The sequence below is a fragment of the Oryctolagus cuniculus genome, chromosome 6, assembly GCF_964237555.1.
Source record: "Oryctolagus cuniculus chromosome 6, mOryCun1.1, whole genome shotgun sequence".
NCBI classification, from domain to species: domain Eukaryota; kingdom Metazoa; phylum Chordata; class Mammalia; order Lagomorpha; family Leporidae; genus Oryctolagus; species Oryctolagus cuniculus.
In genome coordinates this window covers 119,656,619-119,663,368 of record NC_091437.1, presented here as the reverse complement: position 1 = coordinate 119,663,368, position 6,750 = coordinate 119,656,619, and positions in this window count along the sequence as shown.

Here is a 6,750-nt window from a genome sequence, read left to right as displayed (position 1 = left end):
AGAGATCCTCTCTCTGTTGGGTGACTCGTCAAATGGCCTCAATGGCCAGAACTGGGCCAGGCTGAAGCCAGGAGCCAGGAGCTTCTTCTGGGTCTCCCACATGGGTGCAGGGGCCCAAGGACTTGGGCCATCTTCTGCTGCTTTCCCAGGCCATAGCAGAGAGCTGGATGGGAAGTGGAGCAGCCAGGACTCAAACCGGCACCCATATGGGATGTAGGCACCGCAAGCGGCCGCCCCTATCTACAGTCCTGGGACTGGTGTTGTGGTAAAGGAGGTTGAGCTACTGCTTCCAGTGCCAACATTCCATATTGGAGTACAGGTTCGAGTCCCAGCTGCTCTACTTCTGATCCAACTCCCTGCTAATGTGCCTGGGAAAGCAGCAGCTATCGCCTAAGTGCTTGGGCCCCTGCAGCCACGTGGAAGACATGTGGAACTTAGGGCTCCTGGCTTTGGCCTGCACAGTCCCAGTTGTTGTAGCCATTTGGGGAGTTAATCAGCAGATGTTAGCTGTCTCTCCCTCCCTCTCTGTCTCTCCCTGTCACTCTACCTTTCAAATAAATAAAATAAAATAAATCTTAATGCCCAGATCTGTGGTAGGCTTTGACTATTGTTAGCTTGTTTTTTAAAATATCCCCAGGTGGCATGTACCAATGCCATCTCACTAGTCCAAGTGATCAATTTCTGTTCACAATTGATCATAATGATAGGACTAAGAGTCAAAGGGATCACATAAACAAGACTAATGTCTGCAAATACTAATTGATAGAATAAAAAAGGGAGAGAACGATCCAACATGGGAAGTGAGATACACAGCAGACTCATAGAATGGCAGATGTCCTAAACAGCATTCTGGCCTCAGAATCAGCCCTTAAGGCATTTAGATCTGGCTGAAAAGCCCATGAGAGTATTTCAGGCATGGAAAGCCAAGACACTCTGGCCAAAAAAAAAAAAAAAAAAAAAAAAAACCCAACAACAAAAAAACCTAAATGATAGATCTCCGTGAGTGAGATCCCAGTGAAAAGAACAGGTCATCAAAGAAGGAGGTACCTTTCTCTGAAGGGAGGAGAGAACTTCCACTTTGACTACGACCTTGTCTAAATATGATCAGAGTCGGTGAACTCAAAAGGCTTCCATAGCCTTGGCAACTCATGACAAGAGCCTAGGGTGATTACTGATGCCATAAACAAGAGTGTCAATTTGTTAAGTCAACAACAGGAGTCACTGTGCACTTACTCCTCATGTGGGATCTCTGTCCTTAATGTGCTGTACATTGTGATTTAATGCTATAACTAGTACTCAAACAGTATTTTTCACTTTGTGTTTCTATGTGGGTGCAAACTGAAATCTTTACTTAATATATGCTAAACTGATCTTCTGTGTATAAAGAGAATTGAAAATGAATCTTTATGTGAATGGAAGGGGAGAGGGAGAGGGAAAGGGGAGGGTTGTGGGTGGGAGGGAAGTTATGGGGGGGGAAGCCATTGTACTCCATAAGCTGTACTTTGGAAATTTATATTCATTAAAGAAAAGTAAAAAAAAAAAAAAAATCCCCCGGTGGTTCTAATAGTAGGTGGGCTGAACGCAACTGGAGTGAGTAAAAGCCCCGTGTGTCTGGTGTGTCTGAGATGAATTTTGCTTCCCTGTAGTATGGACATCTTGAAGCCATTGTTTGTTTTACCAGTTTTCCTTGAGCAGGTTTCTCCTTACTGTCACACACTGGGGGAGCATCCAGGGCATGGCGGGAACTTGCCGAAGCCAAGCTGCCCTCGCTTTTACTGTTGCTCCCGAGGGCAACCTAAGGGAGGGGTGAGGAACGAGGTTATGAAGACAGACACTTCACCGTGGTCTGCCCTACTCCTCATCTGTAACACGACCAAATGAAAACCCCGACTCGGGGGGTGGGTGTTCAGCCTACCAGCGGAGACACCAGAGCTCCCGATTCCAGCTTCCTGCCAATGCAGCCCTGGGCAGCAGGGGTGGGGGCTCGGGCCTTCGGATCCCTGTCATTCACATGGGAGACCTGGATGGAGTCCCTGGTTCTTGGCTTCAGCCTGGCCCAGTCCTGGGCATTGCAAGTATTTGGGAGGGGAGTGTACCAGGATATAGGACTGCCTGTCTCTGTCTCTCTCTTTCTCCACCAGAAATAAATTTATAAAAATGCCTACTTCATGACTGCTTGTGTCCTACAGCCTAGGATTGCTACGAGGACATGATGTCTAGACGGGTATATTTTGATATAAATAATAATAGATATAATAAAACATAATGGGATTATTGTCTTGTTCACTCAGTTCACCCCTCAGCTGGCTCACTCTTTGGTCCAGTTTCCAAAGCAAATGTGATGGCAGTGGCTGGGGTGACGTAGTGGTGCCCTGATACTGGGCTGGAGTACATTAGTGTTGGAAGAGAGCAGAAGAGAGCCGTTCCTGTTGCCCAGGGAGCCCTGAGCTCTGCCAATGCAAGATTATTAAGAGCATTAAGAAAATTCTCTGGTGTACTTAGGTCTCCTCTTTGTTTTCCAGGTGGAGTTTTCCAGAGCCTAATACTCATTTCAATGTGTGATTAATTGAGTAGTGTAGCTCAGCTGGGGTGTCCTGGGCATAGTGGACACGAGCAAGGATCCAGACATCTTCTCATGGGGGCCTGGGCCAGGTAGGAGGTTGAGGGGGTGGCAGATGATGTCTTGGAATCCCAGAGTTGGAATCAGTGGGCTGTTTGACATCTGGACACGTCTATGAGGACACAGAACCTGGGAGAGTTAAGTGCATCCAAAGTCACACAACTGGTGACGGGTGAAGCTCGGGCAGGGGAATTGTGGGGATTACGACCACCACTGGGCCCACCCTGTGTCAGGCTTTGTGTTAAATCTTTATCTCAACTTTTGTGGCCATCCCGCACAATGTATAGAAGCGGCTGTTTGTTATCAGTGCCATTGGGTAGTTAGAGAACTGAGGTATTCTGATATCACAATGAGTATGTGAAGGGTCAGGGCACAATACAGCCTGTAACACTAGGGGGACCATTTAAGGTGTTGGAATGCCATTTAAAAAGCAACCCTAAAGGGGGCTGGCATCGTGGTGTAGTGAGTAGAGCCACTGCCTGCAGTGCCAGCATCCTATATGGGGGCTAATTTGTGTTCTGATTGCTCTGCTTCTGACCCAGCTCCCTGCTGATGGCCTGGGAAAAGCATCATGAGATGGCCTGAGTACTTGGGTCCCTGTCACCCACATGGGAGACCCAGATGAAGCACCTGGATTCAGCCTGGCCCAGCTTTGGCCATTGTGGCCATCTGGGGAGGGAACCAGTGGACGGAAGATCTCTATCTTTCCCTTCCTCTGTGGGGAGCAACTGGGAGCAACTCGGACTAGACTAAGTTACTGGAATTAAGACTTATTCTATGCATCTGCTCTCCCACAATATGGCGCTGGGAGAGGAGGAAACAGCTTCTACGCAGCTGCCTCCAGTTCAACCAATAAACTGTAGGACCTGCTCCTGATTGGAGGAGAGCAGCGTACTCGGCGTGTGGGTAGCAGAGTTGGGATTGGTGGAAGAGGACTATAAAGGAGGAGAGAGACAACATGCACCAGGAACATCTAAAGGTAACACCTGAGCAGCCCCCGAGAGAGCCGGCCGGCAGTGTGCCGCTCCCCCGCGGAAGTGGGGAAAGTGGCAGGGGGAACCGCCCTTCCACGGAGGTGGAAGGGACGGTAGTCAACCCGGGAAGAACCAGCAGCAAACCCGGGGAGGGCCGAGCAGACAAAAGAACAGCGCAGGGTCCTGTGTTGTTCCTCCACGAAGACGGGGAGCGACATTCCTCTGTATATCTGACTTTCAAATATCTAAATCTTAAACAAAAACAAAAATCCTGTAACATTTCTGTTTCTTGGAACAGACTGTTCATACTGTCTTCATGGTCTTATGTTAGGAGGAATCTGATTAAAACAACAACGACAACAAACTCTTCCCTAAAGGCAAAAACCGGAAAACCAAGACCTCGCATCATGTTCTTTTCATCTCATTCACTGAGATGTGAAAATAAATCAGAACTTAAAGTTTTGATTTCTGATAAAATGGAAAGACTGTTGAGCGAAGCAAAGACTCGTGACCTCAGAGAAGCCATATGATTTGGGAGAATGAGCACGGGTGTGTGATTCACACTGAAAGTCCCATCTGTGGGTTAAAATGGACCAGTCTAATACAAGTCCCTTATTTGGAGAATTATGGAAGAAAGGCAGAGAGACATGATCTTATACAGTGGGAAAAAAAATCTAAATTTAAAAAATTTTACTTATTTGAAAGGCAGGAACACACACACATACAGAATGAGAGAGAGAGAGAGAGAGAGAGAGAGAGAGAGAGGTCTTCCATCCACTGGTTTACTCCCCAGATGCCTTCAACAGCTGGCGCTAGGTCAAACCAGTCAGCAGGGAAGAAGTCAATCCAAGTCTCCCACATGGGTGGCACGGACCCAGGTATCTGAGCCATCACCTGAGGCCTCTCGAGGTGTGCCTTAGCAGGAAGCTGGATTGGAAGTGGAGGCAGGACTCAATCTCAGCATGAGATGTGGATGTCCTAAGCAGTGGCTTAACCTGCTGTAGCACAATGTTGCTGCCATAAAATATTTAGAAAACATACAATTTTATCATGCTATCTTTTATTGAGCAGTATGTGTGATACTATTATACAACATAAGATGGGAGAATTTAAAAAATTAAACAGTGATAATGTCTCAAAAGCACCCAAAAATTGCACAATTAGAATGCGGTGTAATGCGGTGGTTCAGTGTTCAGACTGGGGAGTTGATTTCCTGGGTTCATATCTTGGAGGCTGCACTTTGTTAGTTGAGTCACTTTGGGCAAGCTTTCTTGCTTTCCCTCTGCCTGAGTTTCCTTGTCGTGGATCACGTTGTTTTCAGATCTGAATGAGTTCATATTATGTGTGTCCTGATACAGAATTCTCTTGACGTGGATCCTTCCGTGGCTGGCATTTTATTGCTAGTGGTGTGGTTTTTGAATTAGAGCAACCACTCCCCTAGTTTCTGGTCTTTACCTTTGTCCAGAGCTGCCTGGGATTGCCCCTTGGTACTGGGGCAACTGTACTTTGGTACTGGCCCATCGCTGCCTTGGCTTACACAGGCTGATCTTGCAGTATTTTGCAGCTTAGCTAGGTTTTTCAGAGCTTTGGCAAAGTGTGCATTGGTGATTGCTTGCAAAAAAAGCACTCCAGAGGGGATAGCAGGTCCTCCTGGGTCCCTCTCACCAGAAGATAGCCATGGCAGAAGCGCTTGGCCCTGGAGTCCCAGTTGGGTTCCGTGCTGTGGACTAGTTGTGATTTTCAATCGTGTCTGCGTCTGGAATGCCTGTGCTGTGCCACACACTCGGCCTCTCCCCCAGCCCCCGGGCTGCTGGTCCTACTCAAGGTCAGATCAGCAACTAAAGCAAGAACAGCACTCTCATTACTATTTGAATGTACAAAGCTGGGGAAATGGTGGGGCAGAGAGAAGCAGGGAGATGGACCACTTTCTCAGCCCAGATCCCCACAGCAGCTTTAAAAGCAAACAGCTCAAGTGCCTCTTCTGATAACCACCCAGTCCTGAGCAGGGGCGGTTCCGAGCCTGAGCCAAGGGCAGCCCTGGAGTGCATCACCCAGGGCGCTGGCAGGGGCAGCTAGAGACCAACAGGAGCTCTGCTATTAGCTGTTCCCAACTACAGGCAGAGACGAGCCTGGCCTTGTGGCTGGCAGAGATCAGAGGCCTGTGTGAGAGCCTTTCGGGGCCTCGGGAAGAATCTCTAACAAGTGATCATGCAAGAGACAGCGGTGGGTTAGGTAATGGGGGCCATATCTCGCTCTCTAAAGCACCCACAAATCTATTTAGAAGGAGGAGGTTTTGGCTTTTTGAGAGGATTTCAAAAAAGTTCATAGCAAATAGACTCCAAAGATAAATTTATTTTGTTACAAAAATTTTGACATCCAGGCGGAGTTGTTTCAAATATACAGCTTCCATGAACTTTTTGAAGACTTCTTATATGTGTGGATTTCAAAATATTTTTTGCACCAAAAATAAGCTTATCTTTTATTTGATTTTCTGTGAACTTATTGGAATGCTCTCATTTCCGCAAGAGCGCCCCTTCCCACAATCCCTGTAACCCAAGATGAAATCGTGGACCAACATGGAATATTCCACACTCTCTACCACAGCCCTCTGCTACAGACATCCCCTGACCGTCTGTTTCCCTCACCCGTGGGCAGCATGAAGTCAGAAGGGATACCCAAGAACTTTTGTTCACATTTAGGTTCTTCCATCTATTGGCTGGTGGATGCTGGGGTGAGTCACTCGGTGGCAAAGAGTTTCTTCCTTGGTGAGGTGAGGATACAATGATGTTTACCCCAGAGGATTCAATCTGCATCCTGGATAAACGCTGTCCATTTCCAGAATCAAGGGACCTTTTTGTTTAATAAGAAGAGGTAGCACCTTTCCTTGCAGTTGATCCAATGACCATACGAGTGGTCCTTGGAGGGTCCCACCTGGATGCTTCCTTCCTCACTTTGTGATGAACCCTGCTCAGCTCTGTGTGTGAGACAGATTGTGGTGGTTTATTTTGTGCGCCTACTCGGCTGGGCCCTGGTGTCCAGATAATGCAGTTGAAGATCATTCTAGATATTTGTGGGAGAGTGCTGGTGAAATTACCATGAAAGTCCCTGATAGAGCAGATGGCCTTCCCCAGCATGGTGGGCCTCATCCCATCAGTT